General features: G+C 38.5%; 2 pseudogenes; one reads left to right on the top strand and one right to left on the bottom strand.

Moving 5' to 3' along the window:
- Positions 1–2,781: 2,781 nt before the first annotated feature.
- LOC124974118 (PRELI domain containing protein 3B-like) lies at positions 2,782–17,986 on the top strand (annotated as a pseudogene).
- Positions 17,987–20,266: 2,280 nt separating this feature from the next.
- LOC124974119 (AP-1 complex subunit sigma-2-like) overlaps positions 20,267–23,370 on the bottom strand; it is a 45,806-nt pseudogene continuing 42,702 nt past the window's right edge.

Consider the following 23,370-nt stretch of genomic DNA (forward strand, 5'->3'; position numbering starts at 1 on the left):
GAAGCAAGGCTCACGATATAGCTCAGTTGGTAGAGTGCTTGCCTCACATGCACATAAGCCATGGGTTTAATCTCCAGTCAGTCCCCGGGGAAAGACAAAGGAATTGGAGGTGAGAGGGAAAAAGTAAGTATAACCAAAAGGAGGTACTTAGGAAGTTAAGAATGTGGAGGGGTGAGCAAGCATTTGTGGTAAAATTGCACTTCTTCCCTTAAATTGTTTTTGATCAACAGCAAGAAGATGAGTTCACAAAGAAACAGAGCAAATAATGGGGTTGCAGTGTATGTTAAGTAGAATTTTCAACTTCATAATACAAGAAAAGACTTTACAACAGTGCCACTCACTCAGAAACCATGGCCTGTGTGACTTGGAGTTCTCCAGCTTTGGCTGCCTTCCCCATCACTATGCCTAAGTGGCATATCTTGTTAGAAATGTAGTGAGCAGTATTCCTCTATTCTTCACTCAGCAAATGTTTACTGAAAGCTTACTCTCTACACATTGTGTGCAGAATATGAAAAGGGATCAAATCTGGATCTATGCTCTTATCAGCTGTAAAAGCAGTGATTGTCACACTTTAAAAGACACTTGTTAAAATGCAGATTCTACAAAAACTCTACACAAAGAATACAAATAATCCAATCAACAAATGGGCTAAGGAAATGAACAGACACTTCACAGATCTACAAGCAATCAACAGATATATGAAAACATGTTCACCATCTTTAGTAATAAGATAAATGCAAATCAAAACTATCCTAAGATTCCATCTCACCCCAATTAGAATGGCAATTATCAAGAATACAAGCAAAAATAGGTGTTGGCGAAGATGTGGGGAAAAAGGTACACTTATGCATTGCTGGTGGGGCTGTGAATTAGTGCAGCCACTCTTGAAAGCAGTGTGGAGATTCCTTAGAAAACTTGGAATGGAACCACCATTTGACCCAGCTATCCCACTCCTTGGCCTAAACCCAAAAGACTTAAAATCAGCATACTACAGAGATACAGCCACATCAATGTACATAGCTGCTCAATTCACAATGGCCAGATTGTGGAACCAACCTAGATGCCCCTCAATTGACGAATGGATAAAGAAACTGTGATATATTAATATACAATGGAATATTTCTCAGCCATAAAGTATAATAAAATTATGGCATTTGTAGGCAAATGGACGAAGTTGGAGAGTATCATGCTAAGTGAGATGAGCCAATCTCAAAAAACCAAAGGACGAATGATATTGCTGATAAGTGGATGATGATACATAATGGGGGATGGGAGGGGGGCAAGAATGGAGGAAGGAGGGATGTGTAGAGGGAAAAGAGGGGTGGGAGGGTTGGGGGAGAAGGGAAAAAATAACAGAATGAGTTAAACATCATTACCCTTTGTAAATGAATGTTTACACAAATGGTATACCTCTACTTTATGTACAGAGAAACAAGATGTATCCCATTTGTTTACAATAAAAAAAAACAGATTCTGGTTCTGTACATGAGGATGGACCTCAGATCCTGCTTAGATTGTTACAAGTTCCCAGGTGATACATGAATGCTGCTGGTCTGTATATATAACACATATTGAGTAATAAAGGTTTCTCATAGGGAATGGTAAGTCCCATTATCATAAAATCTTGGTCTCCTCCCATCCCTAGAATTGTCTGTGACATTTTTATACATGTTGTGTGCCTTCTAATGTTATTTTTTTATTGCTCTTTCTCTTGGAGTTTATTTCTTCTGGAGTTAATCATTGCAAAAATGCTATTTCTTAGCTTATAAGAGCATTCTCCTTCTAACAATTCACTAATTTGTCAGGGTCTATCTACTATTAGACACTCCATCTCAAATTATTCCCCAGGACCCCAATTTGGGCTGACAAGTCCTTCCTGTGTCTCTGCACAGTATCAGTCTCGAACCTTGACCTCTATTTTCCTCTGTCTGGAGATGAAGTCCATGGTATTATTCCTCTCCTGGTCACTGCTCAGAGAGATGCGATTCATAAAAAGTTTTGGCACACCTGATGCTGCGTGAGGCAGTCATAGAGAAAGCTGCACTTGTCCTGTGGTACTGAGCCCCTGGCGTCCTCTGAGCTGTCCACTCGCCAGGCAGCATGGAACCCACAGCTCTGGTGCTTCGGTTGTGGTGTCCCCATGGGGCGGTCCCTATCCAGCACCCCCGTGCGGGCGCTGGAGACTGTGCACGCCCACCATCAAGGTGGCAGCAGCTAGAGAGGCGGGCGGGCTGGGGACCCGTGGGTAGTGGGCGGCAGGAGCACACAGGAGTGGCCTTGTGCCAAGGGTCTTGTAGCCATTTTAGGAGGAAACCCAGATCCCTGGCCAGGGTTTCTGCTTCAATTTCAATAACTTTATTGGTGGCCTTGCCTGACCGATGGCCAACGGCCAACACTCCCGTGGTCCCGGAAGAGGGAGCGCATCGCTGGAGGTGATGGGGTGCAGAAGTGGGCTTGGTGCTGCAGGGGAGTCCTGAGGGTGGGTTTCCAGAGTGGGGGCAGCGAGACCCAGGGGGCTTGTGGGAGTTCCTGTAGGTGGGGAGGTTGGGGACCACGGGGCATGGTTTCCTGTGGCAGGGATTCCCTTCCCGGGTACCCAGGCGCAGAGGCAGGGCCAGGGTGCCCCTCACAGGGCTACTGGGGTGTTTGTTCCCCGCCCAGTGTAGCTTTCTGCACCAAGTGGCCCCCAAATCGAGCTGCAGCCATGGGAAGTACCACCAGCGACCGGGTGTCTGTGGAGTGTCACCGCACCACAGTTGCACATGCAGAGGGCGATGCGCCATGACCCAGGCAAGGAGCACAAGATCATGGTGGGGTGCATCAGCGACCCAGGTGTCTTTAGCCTGCTGGACTGCAAGGTACTCATCTCCACGCCCCCTACCGTGGTGGTGCAGCTGCTGCTTGGGTTCTGGACTCCTCCTTTCCTTGACTCCTTTTCATCACACTAAACTGGGTTACAGGATTTTTTTTTTAATTAAAGGGATATTCCAGGGAGAGAGACATTGGATCATAAATTCTTCTTGTGGTGCTGCCTCAATATAAGACACACGTGGAATTCTTGTTTTCTTGGTGGTTTGACCAAGCCTTGAGCCACATATTTAGGGCAGGAATCACAGACTTCTCCCCTGCCCTCACCATCCTTGGATCTTCTAACAATTTATAGGTTTTAAGCTTTGGTGGAAATCTTGAGGGGGTAGATTGTTTGAGCCACTGGCCCTAGCTCAGTTACTTACATTTTCCTTGAAATGGCTAAGTGATTTTTTTCCCTGGAATTTTCTGTTTGTTTGGATCCTTTTTGCTCTTTTAGGAACTCTGCACTTTAGGTTCTTTTCCTCTTTGACATGACTGTGGGCACCCACCACTTGTTAACTAGAATACTTGTGCCTAGACTTGGAGATCAATAAAGGGCATCATTTAATTAACTGTTCAGTTTTTGCCCTATATTTTGGAGTTGTGGTGACTATGCTTTCAGGCTAGCTGTGCTTTCAGGCCAACTTCTCAAGAGGGAGAGCCAGTGATTCCCAGATAGCTCCACTCCACAGTAGTCCTTCAAAATGTTTCCTTAGCCTACAAGCAACAATTCATTGCTTCCCTGAAAACCTTGCTTTCAATTGAAGGAGTTACAGGAAGAGGTCAATTGTGTTCCCCCTAACAGAAAAGGCAGATGGAGCTGACAGCAATGTGATTACCATTCTAATGTTTCTAATAACTTAGAAGGGTCAGCATAAAAACATTTACTGCTTTCTGGTAGGCTGTTCAGGGGTGAAATAGAAAAATGGAGGGATTGAGGAAATTGGGGGATATGTTTGAGGCTTTATAGAGAAATTAGTTTTATTTGCCACAGCAGTAGTACATGGAATTTTGATGCTATGGTTTATTTTTTTGGATCCCAATTGAGAACATCATCATAGAGGGAGAAATAAGAGTGGTTGTGAAAAGATAGAAAAAGCCTGCACTTGTGTAAATATGAGACTTTTCCCAAACTACCCTCAACCCCTCATAAAAGCTGCAAAGAATCTTCATCTCTTATCTTATCTGTAAAGGCCAGGTGGCTGACCCAAAAGCAAACTTTGATGGCACAGAAACAACTTAAAGATAATGACAACCCTCCTCTTGGAGGTCAGGGTGACCCAGAGCTTAAACTAACATGCTTTGTATACAATTTTATATGTCAACCAATTAAAAAGAACACTGTAAAACTTCTTGCCTTTCATTATAAAAACCCTGCTAAACAAGGGCTCGGGGTCTCTTAGTGTCACTGGTTACAGAGTGCATGGAGGACCAGGCTCGAGCTTGCTAATAAATGACTCTTTGTTGCTTGCATTGATTGTGGTCTCTGGTGGTTTTTGTGGGTTCTCGAGCCACTGGGTGCAACATCTTAGGGGTTCACTCGGGATGCCCCAAGCCCATCCAGACACCTGATCATAGAGTCATAAGTGACACCTTCAGCCGGTGAGTAAGGCATTGCCACATTTTTTCTGGTTTGGATTGCCTGCAGGTTCTGGTTCTGGACTGGCAAAGTCCTGGCGGAAGTGCTATAGGACCCCAGCAGGGTCTCAGGAGACATTCCCTCTACCCATCTGGGCGACTCTTTGTCACATCTGGGCAACTTTTTGTCTCATCTGGGTGACTCTTTGATGCATCTGGGCAACTTTCATGTTGCATCTAGGCAGCTTTTGTGTTGCATCTGGGAGACTCTGTCGCAATTGGAAATTGTTTGTTTTTGTTGACAAAATACCAACTAGCCAATTTTGATTTAGCGTGCTAGGTGTCTGTCTGTTTGTGTATTGTACCATATGGTCTTTACTCTTGTCTCATATTAAATTCTTCATTGTGTTAATCTGATCTTAGGCTTAGGGATACTCATTGCAGGGTACTTTACAGTCCTTCTCCTTGTTCCTGAGAGATTTCTTTACTCCAATCCCCCTAGGCAGAGAGCTCAGCAGCTCCATTCCTCAAAAGTAGTGAGAAATAATGTTTGGTGATTTTCTGCATTCAAACCTAACCTGATTTCACAATCAGGAAAAAAAGGGTTAAAAAGTCCTAGGCAATCCCCCTCTCCCACCTGCCTGGCCTTGCTGAAGCTGCAATGGAATGTAAACTGCAGCAGTCTCAGCAGGAGAGGGGAGGGGGGTGACCTGAACAACAACAAAAAAAAGGTGTCTGTTTTAAACACCTGGGCTGCTACACAGAACTAACTCATTTTCTAGGATTCTTGTTTTGTTTTGTTTTGTTTTTCTTTAATGCTGTATTTTTGAGCTCATAATTTTGATCCTACATACCTAGGTAAATGATTTTTTTTCTTTTTTGGTCAGTTCTATTTTTATCCAACTCTAGAGTTATTTTTAAACATCTATTACATTGCAATGGAGATAAACATTACAAGGCCTTTCCTTTTGTGTTATGTGTATGTGTTATTGTTTAAGGTCATATTGCCTATATATGTATCTGACAAAATTGACACAAATAATAAGTGTGCATAAAATTAAAATTTAAAAAATGGATCCAAATACTTTTATTCATGTGATTTAAAAGGGTTTGATTTAAATTGGGTAAACTATAAAAGTAAAATATCTTTAGAAATAACTAGCAAGTCTCTAGGTGGTCAAACTAATGAAATATTGATGTTAAACAATGTCTAATATCAATTGTATCTAGGATTTTTCTTCAACAGGAAAGGGAGAGCAAATACTGTTCAGCAAATACTGATATCTTGGTTTTTACAGAATAAGTGAATTAGAGTTAACATGTATGGGATTACTCAAATGTGTTTGTGGAGAATTCTGATTAATTTATGAAGTTAAAATGCTAATTGTTAAATAACATTAAGTACTCTTAAGTCCTTAAACTCCATGGAGTAACATACTTAAACATTATTGGTGTTTGCAAAGGTTGGTAAATTAAAAAGGGTTTAAAATTGTTTTGTGTCATTACTGAAAACAAGGTTATTAAGAGTTATGTCCTAAGAGGTAAAACCCCAACCTGGAGGGTGAGCATTCCATCTGCTTCCTTACCACTTCCCCCTGTTCCCCCTCCAGTTCTGCAAATCTCCAAGGAGCTATTAGTTTGGATTTAGAGTTACCATCTCCCCTCTCACTGTGTTTCAGTTAGAGTACTATAAACAACAAAGTATTTTATCTTGTTAAATTGGAATAATTTGTCTAAATTCAAAAATTTCATAAGAGTTGTTTCAGAATGTGGACAAAAAGGGGTCAACAGATAGGAAAGAGAAAATAAAAGGTTCTGGGTATGAAATATATTTAATAAAAAGGAAAAGGAAATGTTTCTGGGTAAGAAAGTGCTTGTGTGATGGAATACATAAGGGTCTAAGTAAGTGCTAAGAAAGTCTGTGTGTAAGTAAAGGGCAAGTTTCAACAAGTTTGTGTGTAACTAAGTTGGTTGTATGTATATGAGACAGTTGAAGCTATTTAAGGTTTTTCCTAAGGTGAAATACTAATGTTCTGATATAAACCAAAGTTTAATATATATGGTAAAATGACAAGGATTTCTTAGAAACACTAATTTACTCTTAACTTTATGTCTATTAAGTTTTATTCTTTAAAACAATTAGTCTTAAAAATTGGGGTTTATACAATTATGGTTAAACAACTGTTAAGAGTATTGTACTATGTTACAGAGTCTAATTTTTTCTTTCAAAGCAGAATTTGGTAAGATTAAAGTGTCAAGGTAATTGTGAAATGGTCATTTTTGTACATTAAATGTATTCATATTTTCCAGGTATACAAGTTTTTAAAGCAGGAAATTTGTGAAGCTGCTATTCTCCAGAATAAAATTATCAGTAATGGTAATTTTAAACTTAAAGACTACATTTTATTGGGGATTTATTTCTATCATTTAGTGTTCAATTAATGGACCTATTATCAGTAAGGTATATGTAAAATTGGTTACTTATTTCACTGAGATAAAAATTTAAATGTAAATGTATTTCTAAGAGTTAGTGACAGCCTGATTTGTTTAAAGGTTCATATCATAGAAGGTGAAAGAATTTCACTACACAAAAGAAAAGTTAAAAACTCTCTCAGCCTTTCTTTGATTGATTCCTGTTTTGGATATAATGTTAGACTGTGTTAACTAATGTTCATATGGACTCAGAAATCAGTATATGTAAACTTCTCAAAATGATATTTAAGAAAGAGTGTAATGCACAATAGCAAAAATGGGACAACAATGACTGAGATTGGGGTCTCTGACCTCATGACTGTAGCATGCCTGGTGCCTGGGATTGTTCCTGTGTAGGAGCACAAGATGCCTAACTGCTGTGGCAGTAACCTCCCTGGGGAGGCTCTGTACAGGAGTTCTATCAGCTCTTACATTGATCTCAGACACACAGCTCTTGGACAGAAAGAAATGGTTTTGCTACATAACCAGTGTTTCATCAGTTCCCTTCTCTAGTTCCTGCCCACCTTACAGTAACTTTGGACATTGGACTTCTTTGAGAGCTACACAGAGTTCCTAACATTGCACTTTGCAGTTGTGGGAAAAAGTTATGTAGGTGTTCTAGTCTCTGTAGCTTTCCTTAAAACAAAGAATAATGCTAACATAGTCTTTAACCTAATAATAAGACATGTATAAAGATTGCTAACATAACTCTTTAGATGCACATTTCCATCAGAGAACAGAGCTCCATCTGATCTCAGCTTAATCTTCAAAATCTGTGTTTATAAACCTTTATTTTCTAATACTCCTTTGACACTCAGTGAATTTGAAAATTTGCTCATGCTGCTCATGGCAAAAGGGGCAAAAATTAGCTTTAGGATTAGAACATTTTATTTAAGATTTGTAAAGAGCTCTGCCTTACCTGAGATACGGCTCTGCCTCACCCTGCTACATGTAAGAATGGCTCCAAGGTAAGCCAGACTTTAACTCATTCAAAGTTGTGCTCAAAAGTTTGATGTTTGTTGTAAAGATTACTGTGATCTCAAACAGGGTATATAATGTAGAACTCAGCCAAAATTTAAGATAACTATTATACAAGCTAAATATATTTTACTCTTGCTAATTTCATTTTGTAAAACTGTTGCCTGTTACTGTTTTGCAGAAATAGCTGCTTCCAGAACATACAACCTAGGTAACTTGTGATAATAGGCCATCACCATCAAAACAGATAGTATGTGGTAGTACTTTAATAAAAGGGTAAATGACTGTAAAGTTATAAATACTGAAGCTAAAGTCCAGTACTCTTACTTTATGACTGGTGAGACTGACTTGCTAGATGGTTAAGATCAAACTTAGAGATTGGGATTGAATACAGAGGCCAAGAAAAGCCAGTATTCGGGTTTTGTGCTCAGTCAGCCTGAATCCAGGAACAAGAGAACTTCTCTAAGGAGCTTTGCAACTCTGAGTCACACAACCTCCTGATCAAGGAGATTGATGAGGCCATGGAAGAATAAAAAGCCAATCAGTGCTCTGCTGCAGAGGAGGGTCATGGAAAAAGGGAAACATCACTGATGCTTCCAAGGGAAGCCACATCATCGAGAAGACCCTGCCTAACCAATGGCACTAATGGAGCAAAGAAGCTGCTATTAAATTCTCTATTAGTGACCCCTGTGAGAGCTCAGCTGACTCTTTAACAGACAGGAACAGGTCACGTTGACAAGCTTGATCTTAGACACTTAGCAAAACAGTTAAAACCAAAATACAGCCATTCTTGGGCTTTTAAAAGAAATAATAGTTAAAAGTAACTTAAGATGTACACTTGTGTTAGCCCACTAAAATTAAGAGTGGAAGCTACAAAAGAAAGATTCTTAGGCAAATGTGCCTGATAACTATCAAGGGAAACTGCCAGAGTCAGATGATTTTAGTCAGTTTAAGGACTACAGTCACAGGTAAGCTTAATCTATGTTTGCTAATATGATTATCTAGCCCTAATTAACAGAAATATAGAGATCTCTACTTAACACAAGTTATACCAATAAAGGGATATTGTACAAAAATCAGATGACATTAAGTAGCTTAACTATATTTTCTGGGGACATCAATGACATTAAGAGTTAAATATTGTGTTTACATTCCTGATAACCTGGACAATGTTAAAGTCCCCAAATAAAGGCCTTGTCCCCTCCAGCCTTTGCTAGGCCTTGTTATGGGAACAACTTCTCAGTTCTTCCACCCCCTGGTGAGGAATTATTGACTTCTGTTATCTTTATGATATTCATTGGCATGTTCCAGATTCTGCAACATTTATATTTTATCAATCTCATTTCAGTATTCATGTCTTTTTGTTCTTCTCTCATAGAAGCACCCATCCCCAGATGCCTTTACAGTCTGCTCTTCCCCAACCAGATTTATACCTTTGACTCCTCAGTTGACCTGATTTCTAAAAAGGGAACTCCAAATTGCTTGCCCCACACTGCCCACTTCCATATTGAAGAAGCCAGATGGGTGATCACCCATTTTCCCTACAGCAATGAAGGAATTCCTAATATTAGAGGGGTAAATGAAGTCAGAATTGGGGACAGGCAGTTAGTATAGAAATATAGGATCGGATCAAATTGAGGAAATGAAGGCCATGAAAGTCATCTGCCTCTGGACATTGGAGACTGCCCTTGGAAGAATGGAATGTCAAGAATCTGTGGAGCTCATTAATTACCAAATTTACCTGCCTTTAAAGACTATAAGCAAGGAGGTCTATGTGCAGCCCTGGGAGAAGAATGTCAGTTTTATGCTAATCATTCTGGACTAGTGAGGGAATCCATGGTTAAGGTCAGAGAGGGTCTCACCAAGAGAAAGCAAGAGAGGGAGTCCCAAGAAAAATTTTTGAAGCATGGTTCAATAGGTCCCCTTGGCTTGATACCCTAATCTCTACCCTAGTATGCCCCTTAGCTCTGCTTTTGCTTATTTTAACTTTTGGCCCCTGCATTTTAAATAAGTTAATTGCCTTTGTTAAAGACAGAATAAATATGGTACAGCTAATGGTGCTAAATGCCCAATATCAGCCCATTATGTAGCAAGAATTAAAACAACAGAGACCCAAGATTGGCTCTCTAAATGTTCTTGGAGAGAGGGGAATGAAAAGATAGAAAAAGTTTGCACCTGTGTAAATATGAGGCTCTTCCCAAACTGCCCTCAACCCCTCATAAAAGCCGCAAAGAATTTTTGTCTCACCTCTTATCTTATCTCTAAAGGCCTGGTGGCTGACCCAAAAGCAAACTTTTCTGGCACAAAAAGCAAACTTAAAGATAATGACAACCCTCCTCTCAGAGGTCAGGGGGACCCAGAACTTAAACTTACATGCTTTGTATACAATTTTATATGTTAACCAATTAAAAAGAACACTGTAAAACTTCTTGCCTTTCATTATAAAACCCTGCTAAACAAGGGCTCAGGACCTCTAAGTGTCACTGGTTAACGGTGTGCAGAGGACCAGGCTCAAGCTTGCTAATAAATGACACTTTGTTGCTTGCATTGATCGTGGTCTCTGGTGGCCTTTGTGAAGTCTCGAGCCGCTGGGCACAGAACTTGCTTTTTTCTGTATTATAAATAACATTTTTGTCAGTGAGCATTCATTTGAAACCAAAAATTGCTTTCTATTTTAAGAAAATCATTTTTCATGAGATCTACAGTGCATATTAAGAACCACATTAACTGAGGCATATTTCTTGAGTAAGTAGAACAGGTATAGCCCTGTGGATTCCTGTTGATGTGGTGTCAGAGCATCAATCACTTCTGATTGGTCAAATGTAGTTGCAGTTTGATTGGGCCAAACAGGAAGGAAGGGAGGAGATCAGAGCACTGCTCACCTTTAATTGGCTAAATGCAGTTTTCTTATTGGACCCAGCATTTATCAGAACCCATGTGCTGGAGACTACAGTCAGGAAATAATCATCATATGAAATCATGCTTGTTGTACAATGCAGAGGCTTCCCCTTTGTACTGGTAAATCTCTAGCATGAAAAGCACCACATGTAAATCTTTGCAAAAAAGTGATAAAAAATTTTGTATATCTTGTAGAGTCACCTAAAACCTGGCCTTGAGGAATATGAATGATGATAATCCTGGCATCATTGACCATTTGCATGTTGCAGTGGGAAACAAGGGCACTTGATGCTCAGAAATGGGTCAAATTTATCTCCTGGTAACCTATCTGCTAGAGTGTGAGAAGGGCAAAGACACTTCTAGTGTTTACCTCTATTCTTACACTTTCTACCTTTGACTCTTCCTGAAAGAGCTGTAGACTGAGGTCCCTGAAATCTTGACAGTGTATCTGGAGCAAGATCAATGCAGATCATGAGAATTTTCAAATGTTTAATGTTACAGAACTGGTGACTTCTGGGAAATTGAGACAGTGAAAAGGCTCCTCTTCAAACCCCAATTCTTGTGATCAAGTGAGAAAGACTTCAGAAATGTCACTCAAGTAATATAAATGGGTTTATTGAAGGGACAGGACAAGGAAAAAGAACACTCTGGAGGAAGAGAGTGAGTCCTTTCAGAAATGAGAGACTGTGTGCCTCTTCTGCACTCTAGTTTCATTAGGGAGTCCTAGAGAAGTTTCCTGATAGTCCCAAAAATGTCCATATCTTGATTTGTGACTGACAGCTTAATGATTTTAGACTGTCAAGTCCCCACTGCCACAACAACCCTAGGTGACTTTCATGCAGGCTGACGTTTTCTCATTGAATTCTTAACCAAAAATTCTTACAGATTATATGATTAGAAGGAATTGTCTTTATTGTCATCAGTTTTGGCATCTGGCCTGTGAAAAGGGTCACTAAAATCTCCCTTCCTTATCAACATTATATCAGGACTGTATTTCTCCTGCAGAAAACTGGTAGTTTTCTGAGGAATATGGCATATTCTGTCCACTTAGGCCTGGCAAGGTTGCAGGTAAATTGCTTCTTGAAAAAGAAAGCAAGTGAGAATCAGCACAGTGGGCCCACTTTATAAAATTATTCTCTTAAATTCATGTGCTCACATCTGTCTGTCCCCTATCATTTAAGAAGAAATAGTTCTGCCTAAGTTATACCATGGTTGAATATGTTTCTAAGAGTGGGTCCCAGACCAACTGAGTTTCACCAGAGAACTTGATAGTAATGCAGATTCTCAACCCACACTACCGCCCTACAGTATCAGTGCAGTTATCCTAAGTTTCATGATCTCTCCAGGTACACAGTTGCAATTGACCACCTGATTTGGTCTTTCCTCCAAGAACATGATCTTTTTCACCACATTGAAAAAACCCTTTTTATGATGATCTCACTGACTGACACTGCAGGAAGACAGGCTTCCAGTGTTAGTCAGTTTCAGCCCAGGTAGACAGACCCTGAGATACAAAAGGCTGCACAAGCTGTTCCTTAGCACCCAGGAGTCCAGAGAATCCTGTTGCTATGACCCTTTAAAATCCACAACCACAGCCAAGATTAATAGTCAAAACCCTGTAAATGTTTTGACATTTACTTCTCTTCCAGAGGTGGAAACATTAGCTAATCTGTTGTTTAAGAAGCTCTAAAAACCATGTCACTGCACCATGATCAAGATTGGGAGACAAAGATTGAGAGGACCATGTTTTTCTTGTATGGAAGATCCTGGATCTTGGTGTGCAGATCGCTGCAGTTTCCCCTTGAGACCACTAGATGGTGAGAGTGCACTTTCCTGCAAAAACCAAAGGGCACTCTGCAGTCAGACTTCTGGCTTCTCTGAGCCCCATCAGAGTCCCTAAAGTGTCAGTATGCTGAGGACGATTTGACTGTGGTGCCCAGGAAGTGATGTGCAGCCAGGGGCATTGACTGGAGGGAACAATGACCTTGGTACTGAAGCAGGAGAATCCTTTACAATTTACCAGTCCTAGTCCCCATGCACATTAGGCTGACCATGTTCCCATAGTTCTTAGTCCTGGGGGTGACAGAGCTCTGGTCACAGGCCCTGACAATACCAGTCAGTAGGAAGAGAGGTCATAAAGTCAGACAGGCCATTATCTTCTCATGGGAAGTCTAAACTGACTGGGTGGTATTTGAAACACCAGTCCAAGTCTAGCTCTACTACAGATTATTGTGGGCTTTTGTCTTCTCCTGTGCCTCTTCTACGACCCAAGTTTGCAGCCATGATCAAAGAAATTATGTGCAATAGAAATAGTGCTTGCACAATTCCCATTTTCCAGGTGTAGCGACCTTCATCCCCTCCCATCTCTTGCAGCCCTTCCTATTCCTCAGTACAAAGATGGTGAAGGGATAACAGAATACAGAGGACTGGGTGGGCTCCCATGACCCAGGCCCAGGGACTCAGGCTATGGATGCAATTGCCCTGACTCTTTTGAGAAGCTTTGCAAGTTTGGCATTCTTTTAAGGGTACCTTAGGTTTCTTTTAATCTGGTATGGTAAGACTCACAGAAACAGATTTGACTCTCAAAGACTTCTACAGTTTCCATTATCAGTTGTGCCAGGCAATATGGGATGCACCAGGGTTGGTCAGGATTCAGAGAGTGTGAAGGTGAGGAGGAACTTGGGAAAAAGACTTTATTTTATTTGTCCAGGAAGAAAAGAGGAGGCAGCATAGCAGGCTTAGGATTAGTATGTTTCAATAATTTCAGTGGGCTCTAGTAGACAAGATCATCTCTTGTTCTCTGGGACTTGGACTTGGTATGATTAAGGCAATCAAATAGTGGCACAAGAGGTTGGAAGTCCAATAGGGAGGGAATTGGTGGTGTGGGAACTGGATCGGTTTGTGTAAGGTAAACATGGTGGAGAGATGGCTGACTAGGTATTAGCTATCTCCAGGAAGTCATGTCTTGGGTGCAGTGGCATATGTCTGTAATCCAAGTGACTCAAGGAACTGAGGCAGGAGGCCAGTCTGGGCCATCTTGTGAGACTCTGCCTTAAAATAAAATTTAAAAAGGGGCTAGGGATCTAGTTCAGTTGTGGGTGAGTTGTAGAATGCTCCTGAGTTCAAACTGAATAACCCACCCAATGTGCTTACACACACACACACACACACACACACACACACACACACACACCACACACTCACACAAAAAAAAACAGCATAGGAGGGCATGCCCTTCAGGGTCAGAAGAGCCCCAATGTCAAAGATATAGTGTACCAACAATAAATGGCATGGTTAACGGAAGTAGTTTCCATTCCCAGAAAGCAAGAAAATGTAACTCTGCAGGTGCTTCTAGCAAGCCTGATCTCTGGTGCCTCTAGTCCAGGTCCTGTGTTTATGGTCTTTCAAATCACATGCTTCAGACTCCAGACTCCAGAGTGACTGCAGAGCATGAGGAGTCATTCATTTTAATGGAGAACCTTCCAGTTTGAAATAAAGCTTGGCCAGCAGAGCAGAGAATGCAGATATTCATCAATAATCTGTCCTTTTATCCTCAATCTGGAAGGAGCTCAGAAGGCTTGGGACAAGGACAGACTTCTCAGAGAGAAGAGGGCACTGAGCAGGATTTGCAAGATATTGTTTCTCACTGGATTTTATATTTATATATTTTATATTTTCTCTATTTGCTACTTTGAAGAGGAAGTGAAGCACCATGCAGACCACTCTGAAGAAGAATGATCAGAAGAAGTCAATGGGTTTTCTTTGCAGTTGGCATGAAAAATTCCCAGGTCACCAGCTCCAGTATGGGGCAGTGGATTCCAGTGGCTCTGCATGTTAATTTGTGTGTGTGTGTGTATGTCTGTGCATGCAGGTGAAGTGTTCAATGGCTCATTGTGCATGCTTGGGATAGAGGAGGAAGTACTACTTTCTCAATAGGGGGTTACTACATACAAGGAATCTTGCCTGATATTCAAGGAAAGGCATCTGGCTTCACATCAACAACTGGACTTGGACTGGAAAACTTTTGGTAGTCTGGCCAAACTCATTGACAGAGAGACTGTAGCACAAGAATTGCCCAAAATATTAATTCCCTTGCCCCCAGGTTTTAATATGTCATGTTTCTTCCTCTCCTCCTTATTTTTTTTCCCTTCCTCACCTACTATAAATCAATCACTGTTCTTGAAGCACTGGGAACAAAATAATGAACACAAAAAGACCCAGGGTCTTCCTGATTAGCATTGATGATATATACCAGGGTTCCTGATCTTCAGCATGATTAATGTGAGAGACCAGATGCTACTTTGTGTTGAAGGACTTTCCTGTTTAAGATGATGTGTTTATTAACATCCATGGTCCCTGCCTAATAGATAATCTATCACAGACACCTGCAATTTTTGATAGTTAAAAACATCCATAGAAAGGCCCAATGTCCCCTTGATGTGACCACTGCCCTGACTGACAACTGAGGCAGACAGTTAAGTTCACACCTGCAGTGGAGTTTGCACAAATGTCTCTGTGACTACATGAGGTCTACTCAGGAGCTTGCTACTGCTCACAGAGTCTGGATTAGCAGGACTTGCAGTGGGTTTTAGTATATGTTTGTTGTGAGACAGTTATTGACCAAAGGCTACCAAACAAAACCCTGGTCAATAAAGGCTCCATCTTAATATGGTAGATTATCATGGAGACATTTCAGTGACAGCAAAAACCAGAAGTCAGCAGAGGTATCTGAGAATAATTTAAAGACTAAAATGATCTAATGGTCTTTCCTGTTATTCCCTTTCAGCCTGTCCTTCACCTTGAAATAACTCCACCGTAAGAGTATAAGCCTATTGGTGAAAGGCCTGCATCCTACAGGTTTTTTTTTAACATAAAATTTCAAGTCTTCCTGTGTCTGTAGCCCCTAAATAGGAGGCAAAGAGTGTAAATGGTTTTATTTGCAACTGAAGCAGGAGTAAACCTCAGTTTTTGCCAAATTTACCCCACCATTTGTTAAAGGCATTTGTGTCTGTTCCCATAACATCTCATAGAATGGTACCATCTGATTCTGGAATCCAGTACAGAAGTTGCTCTCAACACCCCTGCTTGTCCATCCCCCTGTTGAGCTGAGGTTCTTTCTCTTTTCCTCTGTATGGTATTGATAAGTAAATTAATAAAACTGTTATGATTCAGATATGAGGTGTCTCCCAGAAGCTCATGTGGGAGACAATGCAAGAGGTGAAATGATTGGGATATGAGAATCTTACCATAATGAGTTAATCCTCTTGAATAAAATAACTGGGTTTTGTTTATGAACTCTTCTTTCCTATTCTCTCATAATGTAGGGAGCATTCAAAAATGTGGCATAGGGAGTTCTACCAGCAATCTCCCTGTGCATGCTTATAAACATTTCATTCTTTGCTATCAGACTGCGGTTTTGTGACTCCCTTTCCTCCTTGGCAATTCTCAAGGAGCTATCTGCTTCTCTGGTGTTCTCTCACTGCTCCCTGCAGATAAGCTTCATAGCACTAATTATACTCTTCTGTAGATGTCATTCTCAGTTTGCTTATATACTCTGCAAGGCTATGGCTTCCTAGAGAGGATAGAATAAATCATTCTTCTGTATGAGTTCATTGCTGAGTGAAATATATAAGTGCTGTCTGTTTAGCTAAATATTTCCCAAGGATAAGATCAAAAATGTTAGATTGGGACCACAGTGCTGGACAGTAGAATAATGAGTTTCAGATATTATCAGAATCACTTGTACCAAAAGTATAAAATGTTCAAGTATTCCACATAAATAAGAAGAGGAAGAAAAATAATGACAGAAACAGAAAAACCTGCTTTTAAGCTAGTCTACATGGAAGTAACTTTGATAGTTCCATTACATTAATTTTTACATAAAACACTTTTATTTTAGACATGCAAAAAACTTTCAGAATCTGCTATTTACAGCAAGCAACTGTATACAGATAACAAAAGTAACAATTTGGTACTGATCAGCATATAGCATTCAAAGCAAACAGGCATCAGAAAATGCATATTTGTGCAGCATTGAAACCATATGAACAATATATTGCAGGACAGGGGGAGGGATGGAGGGAAAAACTGTATATGAAACATCAGAGTTCCCCAATGCTTTAAATGTAGTGTATTACAGCAAGAATGGTAAGAATAGAAATAAAAGATCTATATACCTACCTAATACAAAGTTTGCTGGTAGGTCTTTCAGTGGTAAACCAGTTGAGTACCTTCTGTAATTATTGTGCAATGACAACTTACTGAACTCAGCCTTAAAACTCCCTAGATATAAATAATGAATAATTTGGTACTTTCTGTTTTATAATAAATTATGCTTACAAGTTTTATTATAAGTATATACCGTACTGATCAATGTTAAAATATTTTTTGTATTTAGAAACATAAAATTATAGCTAATAAAGTAATAAATATTTATATAAACACAAAATATTAGGAAACCTTTTACTAGGAAAATACAAATATTTAAGGGATCTCACTTTGGGATATTCTCTCTTGGGGCCTGATGGTTTCTGCACACTATATGACCCAATGGGTTCAGGTTGGGTGGGATAGTGCCTGGGTGACTCACTGTCTCCCAGCATAGCTGATACAGGGCTTGGGCTGTCTGCACCAGGAAACTCTGGACCTTGGAGCATGTCTTCAACTACCCATAGGAAACAATTATAACAGCTGCAATGCAGAAATATCCAAACCCTATGAACTTCAATGTAGTTGGAGTTGATATGTGAACAGACATATAGATCCCTCTGGAAAGCTGTGCAGCAACAGACTTCTCAGTATACAGTGGGGAATTCCTTCCTTCCCTGAAGTCTCTTATTGGTGCAGCAAGAATCAAAACAACTGCAAGAATATTCTGTAGTTGATCCTGTAGAGAAAACAATGGAATTTAAAACTACTAATATTCCTTTACAAATATTTCAGGGGACGAGAGTCTTACATAAAATTACATACTTAATACACAGAAAAGACAGTTCTGATTCAGGAAGCCATCATCTCTGTGCAGGGAGTCAGTCTTAGCAGTTACCTGGAAGGGTTCATAGCAAGCATGATATCTTCCAATGCTGGTAAAGTCTAAGAAGCAATGGAATAGGTAATATATAAATTAAATGCTGAGATCAAAGAGTTGACAGCTTTGGCAAGAAGAAGCATAAGAATACTGATGGTGTTGGCAGCATTTGTAGAGAAATGAAAAAGTCAGGATACATCAGGTCCCTAGGTCTCTCCAAGCAGACAATGTATCTTTTTGTCATTAAAAACTACAACAATATTTTAGGTAGAATTTTAAAAATAATCTGGAGTAAGGCTATGTGACTTTATATCCAAACAAAGATACAAGGCTTCTAAAATCCAAGGAATCATCTGAGGTTAGTGAGCTTGAAATGACTAATTTCTAAAATTCTAGTATTTAATAAGTAAAAATTTAACAATTTTTTTAAAGAGCCCTTTGGAAAATTGGTATTGACATTGAGTCTCCTTAAAATATAATTTTAACACTTTTCAGATTTTGGAACTGTACCTGACTCTGGACTAACCTCAGAACCAAGCAAGATTACTTTGGTAATACAGAATAGAACAACATGCATGAGGGAACTCACTCTAAAAGAAGAAATCATATAGTTTTAAAATACATTAAACTGTATAAAATAACCTTCTATCCTAGAACCCATTGTTTTGATATGGTGCTTAATGATAATTTTGGAGTAAAAATTATTGCTAAGTCTAAAATATGAATCCAACATAAATAATATGTTATTGAATTAAAGAGTACTGAACTGCTTTGCCAAAGTTTTGTAACTTAGTAAAGGTATTACCTTCCTTGAATTTGAGTTAGCATGCAGTACTCTGGCCTGGTTATGTTAACTAAAAAAAAAAAAAAAAAAAAATTCCGTACCTGAGTTCTGCAGCACTCTTAGAACACTGAAACAGAACAGGTTTTCTGCTCTTTTAGCATTTCACATTTGCCTAACTTATAAATGGCCATTGTTAAAATAATGCTTTTGAAATTTCTAAGGCATGCTATGTCAGGTTATTTGAATATAAATACTTATTGAGGTAATTGTGACTATAAAACATCTTTTTTACATGGAGAGTCTTACATCATTTCAAATTGCTCAGATAATGTCTTCATGTGAACCATAAATCCCAAGTACTTAAAGTTTTACATTATATGGTTCCATTGTGAAGTTGTGGGGGCATTTTTGGAGAAAAAATGAATACTGGAGGGTGTGGAGTGGCCCAAATTAACCACTGAGTAAAGTTCACTGCAGGTTTCTTTTTTGTTTTTTTTCATTATAAACAAATGGGGTAAAATTTATTTCTCTTGTTGTACATGAAGTAGACTCATAACATTTGTGTAATCATACATGTACATAGGTTATTGATGTTTGTCTTAATCTGTCCACTGCAGGTTTTAATTATGAAATATCCTTATTTATTTTTCCAGAGTGGTTGTGATGTGAAAAACAATCCAAAAAATGTATTTTATTTAGAAATATATGGCTGGGGATATAGCTCAGTTTGTAGAGTACTTGCCTGTGAAGCACAGGGCCCTGAGTTCAGTCCCTAGCATGGCAAAAAAAAAAAAATATATATATATATATATACACACACACACACACATACATATAATCATTTAGGTATTGAAATAGTCTTAGAATTTTTGAATTATACAAATAAGATCAGTATTGATATATGGAAAGGGGTATCACTGAGCAATATATAGTGCAGAAGAGACATTTCTGAAACAGCTTTCTGATAGTTCTTAAAGATATTGATCAATATCATTATTCAGCACAAAGGTGATCCAACAATTGTGGCTCTACAAAATTTCTTAACTGAATGTTTCAACCTTAAATATTGTATACTGGTACATATTAATTTTACTTTCTTGTATTATCTCCACATACCCTTTTATGTGATACATTAGAACATTCAAACTCAGTCTGCAAGACAATTCCACTATAGTTTTGCTTTTCTTTTTATTCCCCTTCAGCAGTTGAAGACTGAATCACATGAAATAGTATGGCACTGTTTATTTTAACAGAGTACTTTAGTCAAAGTCTCTTTGGTAAACAATAATGAATGCTGTATTTTCTCTTTTAAAATAATTATATATGCTTCATTAATTGTAACATGTATGTATTAAAGATGAACTATTATTCAAAACATTCACATGTCATACCCTGTATGAATTTTGTTCACAAAAGAATTTAAATCATTTGTGAACAAGTTATATCAAGATCATATATAGAATATATAATATAGGAAAGATAATTTCAAAAAAGAAAAGCATACAATTATAATGATATTAGTTCTGAAATAGTTTATTATTATTTAACAAGATAGTCACAAAGCTGAGGATATTTCCTTTCATAAGTATATCAGCTCTCTGTTTTCTCCATGAAATTCTGCATATTTGATGAGTAGTCATTTAGGGCACAAGAACATTAAAATATTCATGCTGTGGTTCTTATAGTAAATCAGTCTGCTCCACTGCTTTAAGAACATTTATTTGGATGTTTCCCAAATTTTCCCTACCAAAAGAAACTCATCCAAAATAATATAGTCCTTCTCAAAATAAAAGATATCAAATTCACACACACTGCAAAAATACTTGACATGTAATTACACATAACAATGGATTATTTCCAGGGAAATCACTTCATTGTTCTGATCTTCAGTAGCACAGAATAAGAGACTAGGATATTGTTTGTAAACCACTGAAGGAAACTGAACATTTTAGGTTTCCTTGATAATTGGACTGGACAAATTCTTATAATTTTTTTCCTTCTCTTTGTCTGACAGTGGGACATATCATTTCTGCAGTCTAAACTTTTCCTGATAACTGAAAAACAACATAAACTATATGGCAACTCTTGGTCACAGACATGGAAGAGCTCAGCAAGGGTGACTGAGGGGAAGCCCTTTTTGTCTTGCCAAGGAAGAGAAGATGTGCTCCTGTGGGGAGGCAGATTTCAAGAGATGGAACATCTGGCATAGTGAATTGCAATAAAAATGAGGATGGGTTTATGTGGGAAATATATCTAATTAGAAAAACAGTAAGAAATAAGAAAGAGGGACAGAGCATTGGGATTTTATAGCATAGTTCCAAAAAGTTTTGGGTATCATATGTGTTTAATTTCCACAAAATTTTTATGGGTTTTTATACCATTTGAATATAAAAATAAAGCTCTATAAATTTACTTCTTAGTGTGGCTGACCCTCTTCTTTTCTATCCCTAGCACATAAGCAGAAACAACAATTGTGAACTCTGGACAAAGGAACAAAAGGAATCCTACCCAAAGGAATTAAAGAATGACCAAATCAGGTCATAGCACTGGAGCATGCTGGGCACAGGTTTTCTTTCATCATTTTTCATGAAGACAGGCCCCAGGGTGAAGGAGTGAAAATATCTTAACACAAACCTGTAGTCTGTCTGCATGCAGATGTACAAAACAGATAGATTTCCTAGGTAATGCAAAGTGAGGAGTAATGAAGAAAGGAGAAAACCTGAGAGTGGGGAACCCAAATTTTGTGGATACCTTCTCTGGCTAACATCTGATTGTAAATTAATTAAAGCTAACAGAACTAAGATCTGAAGATTCATGAAGAAGGAGTTTCTGATGATTGACCCAAAGACAATTTAAAGAATTTATAATATTTGAGGCTAGATCATGAAAAGAACATAGCAAAGTTGTCTATGCATGTGTGGGGGATGTGTATAAGGCAGGTGATCCATGGAACAGGACATTGCCTTATAAAAACAAACACTGCCCAGTCAATGTTTAGTTACCATTTGAGTTTTGTCATTAATAATTCCAAACTTCCCTCCTGTTGTATGATTTTCTCTAGAAGTGCTCAAAGTTCACCAAAAGGAGGGATGTTATCAACATAGAGGAAAGTAATAAAGATCAAGAAAGCTGAGGTTAAGAAAAACACAATAGCTAAAGGATTCTCAGTCAAGCTCCATTAGATCTTTAAAGAATAACTAATGCCAATTCTTCTCCATTGATTTCATGAAACAGAGCTGCAGAAAACACTGTCAAATTTATTCTATGAAGCAAGTACCACCCTGATACCAAAGCCAAAGGGATATCAAGGAAACAAAACTTCAGAACAATATTCCCGACAAATATAAATGTAAAAATGTTTGATAAATTCTTGTTGAATAACATTGCAAAACATTAAGAAGATAATGCACCATAATCAAGTGAGTTTCATCCAAGGTATACAAGGTTTCTAAAAAATATATGCCAGTCAGTAAATGTTATTCTTTTTCTGGCTGATACACAGGTACTGGAAGGTAGGTTGTGGTGGTGAGGCCTGAGGCAGAACAATATTCTTTAAGAGGCCATCTTCTTCAACATGATTAACCTGTGTTGACTTTCTGTTCATTACAACATTGGAAGTCATTGGGTGTTAATGTGGTTCAACACAGACTGAAAAATCAAGATTCTTGCTGAAAGGAGCAAAAGTTTATGAAATTTAGAAAACTTTTTAAGAATTATTGTTACTTAGAAGCTGGTGTAATGGTGAAGACCTTTAATACCAGCAACTGAGGAAGTTGGAGCAGGAGGATTTCAAGTTCAAAGTTAGATGTGGCAATTTACCAAGACAACTTCTCAAAATAAAACATGAAGGGGATGCACAGCTGGTGGATTAAGAGTAAGGCAGCATTTCTCCTAGTTCAGCCCTCCAGAACTCAAGCAGTGGTAATGCTGTTTCTACTTGAGGCTTAAAGTGAAAAATCCTGAGACTGGAGGGGCAGTCTGTTGTAGCTGAATCAGAAACTCTTTGACTCATTAAATGCATCTAAAAACAAAAGGACCCAAATGTACAAAATTACAAGAGACCCACACAAAAACAAATTATTATGAAAATCCTTAACATACAGAATAAGAATAGAATTTTAAGACTTTCAGAGAAAATGATGGATAAAATTTAGAGGGAAACAAATCTGATCTCAGTTTATTTCTCAACTCAGATCTTCAATGATAGGAGGTCTTGAAATACTATGTACCAAGCTCTGAAAGAAAATTGATGCCAACCAAGGATACTATTTTCATAATAATTAAGTTTCAGAATTTACAATGAAATAAAAACCATCCATATTAAACAAAAGTTAAAAGCACTGGCAACTAGAAAACCTACACTACAAAACAGACAAGATATTTCATGAAGAAGAAGTGGAAACCAGTGAAGGGAAGAACAGCACTAGAAGAATAGTTAATCAAAGGAGAAATTAATTCAGGTAAAAAACCAGAAATAACTCAAATAACAGGAAATAAAAACATATCTCAATAATAACTTTGAATTTAAATGGTATAAATCATCACTTAAAAGACTCAGACTGACAGATTGGATTAAAAACCAAGACTCCAAAATATGCTGTCTCCAAGAGGCTTACCTCATAGGAAAAGACTAAAGGTAAAGTGATGGAAAAAAAAATGTTATTTACATGGAACTGTTTTACAAGGAGGGATTTATATATATATATATATATATATATATATATATATATATATATAATTATATCAGATGAAGTGGACTCAATGGCAAAGTTAATCAAAGTGA

Source organism: Sciurus carolinensis, unplaced genomic scaffold (genome assembly GCF_902686445.1).
Source record: "Sciurus carolinensis unplaced genomic scaffold, mSciCar1.2, whole genome shotgun sequence".
NCBI lineage: Eukaryota > Metazoa > Chordata > Mammalia > Rodentia > Sciuridae > Sciurus > Sciurus carolinensis.